At 54.1% G+C, this 2,179-nt stretch overlaps 1 protein-coding gene across 1 annotated transcript in view; it reads right to left on the bottom strand.

Annotated features, from left to right (window-relative positions):
• The window catches only part of Jade1 (jade family PHD finger 1), a 52,731-nt gene extending 52,284 nt beyond the window's left edge, over positions 1-447 (bottom strand). Inside the window, exon 1 of the mRNA XM_013034881.1 lies at positions 390-447. The gene's annotated coding sequence lies outside the window, so the exon portion shown is untranslated. The remainder of the gene's footprint in view (positions 1-389) is intronic.
• Between the last annotated feature and the right edge of the window lie 1,732 nt (positions 448-2,179).

Genomic DNA, 2,179 nt, shown 5'->3' with positions numbered 1-2,179 from the left:
CCCTCCCCTACAGTCAGCCCTCCACTACAGTCAGCCCTCCCTACAGTCACCCCTCCACTACAGTCAGCCCTCCACTACAGTCATCCCTCCCCTACAGTCACCCCACAGTCACCCCTCCACTACAGTCACCCCACAGTCACCCCTCCACTACAGTCACCCCACAGTCACCCCTCCCCACAGCCACCCCAGTCAGCCCTCCACTACAGTCACCCCACAGTCACCCCTCCACTACAGTCACCCCAGTCAGCCCTCCACTACAGTCACCCCTCCACTACAGTCACTGTACCCCTCCCTACAGTATCACCCCTCCCCTACACTGACACTCCTACATTGACACCCCTCCTCTGCAGTCACCTCTCCACCGTCTCCACCCGTCCCCCCTCGCTCACCCCAGCCCCAGGCTGAGGCCTTAGAATTGTGTCCAGGTGTGTGGACACACTGCCGGGGAGACTGGAGAGCAGGCAGTGTGGAGAGGAAGACGCTCTTCTCCCCTCCCCTCCATGGCCGCCGGCCAGGCAATGATGACGCGCCACATGCCCTTGATGTCAGAGGCTCCCATGACACAGAACACTCCACTCCTGACTGCAGCCATGCACACTGAACCTCTGGAACCACTCATCACTTCACTTGGGCTGTTTATCTGTAGTACAGAATCACAGACAGACTGTTGGATGTGGAGTGAGCACTCTGTAGCCTGAGTTCCACTCCTAGCACTAAAATACTGTTTGTATTGAAATGAAGAGCAATATGCAGTTTCTCATTCCTTTGAAGAAATGAACAAACAAAGCTTACTGACAAACACTGCTGTCAGTATGAAACCACAGAGACAGCGTTTTTTATTGCCTAAGAACAATATGGATAACTAGGTAAGACAGTTCATGATCTAAAGGTTAGTTGTATGTACTCTTTGGAACTTTGTATTTGTACACAGTACCCAAAAAATGTTTAAAGTAATTCTAGCAGCTGCAAGATAGAGATCAACGGCCTTACAATTGTTGCATGGCACTAAATGGCACAACGTGCAGCCGCCAAGACGGCTGAGACTCACGGCACCCTTCAGAACTCCCCGGGAAAAGAAAGAAAAGAAAGTAGGCCTGGGCCAGAAGCCACACACGAAAACTCAAAGGATGGACAGAGAGGGAAAAAAACAACGCAGAAATTCATTGGTTCCCCTGGCACACACTTCCAGAACAATCAATTCAATTATTGTAGTCGTCTTCATACCCAAATCTGGACCTGTAGACCCCTCTGGAGAAAATGGCCAGCCCGTGCTGCCTGGCTCCTGAACCCAGCACCCACAGTCTCCGTCTCCAGAATGCAGAGAGCACTCTTGGTTCCCTGCCTGCCTCCTTCCCCCAAGGGTCCAGCTCAGAGCTTCCTTCTTGCTCCTTCAGCATCTCTGTAGACCCCTGACCTCCAACCCCAGGACTCACAGGACCCTGGATGCCTGACCTCCAACCCCAGGACTCACAGGACCCTAGACACCTGACCTCCAACCCAACCCCACAGACACTCAGGACCCTGGATGCCCGACCTCCAACCCCACAGACACTCAGGACCCTGGACGCCTGACCTCCAACCCCACAGACTCACAGGACTCTAGACACCTGACCTCCAACCCCACAGACTCACAGGACTCTAGACACCTGACCTCCAACCCCACAGACATTCAGGACCCTGGATGCCTGACCTCCAACCCCACAGACACTCAGGACCCTGGATGCCTGACCTCCAACCCCACAGACACTCAGGACCCTGGATGCCTGACCTCCAACCCCACAGACTCACAGGACCCTGAACACCTGGGCTCTCCCAACTCAACACCAGCCTTGTCTGCCTATGGACTCCTTCCCAAATACACTTGGTTATTATTGCTTATTATTCCTTCTCGGAGCTCTCTTCCTCTTCCTCCTCTTTCAGACTATACTTTTTGAAAGAATGGACCACATTCACTCCTGATTTCCTGAACTCTGGCTCACACCTTGGTCAATGCCAAGAAACGGAATTTGCTCAGGTCACTCTGGACACTGCTCTGGCTGAGGCCCTGCCCGATTCGGGCCCCCGCCTGTATCTGCAGGCACTGGCCACTCAGGACGTGACTCCTACAGTGGCTCGTACCTCCACATCCGCACCACCGAGTCCTGCCATGCCCCTCCACACTGCTGATTCTCTCCCACAC

Source organism: Dipodomys ordii, unplaced genomic scaffold (assembly GCF_000151885.1).
Source record: "Dipodomys ordii isolate 6190 unplaced genomic scaffold, Dord_2.0 Scaffold198, whole genome shotgun sequence".
In the NCBI taxonomy this organism is placed as follows: Eukaryota; Metazoa; Chordata; class Mammalia; order Rodentia; family Heteromyidae; genus Dipodomys; species Dipodomys ordii.
This window is presented reverse-complemented; position numbering and strand designations above follow the sequence as displayed.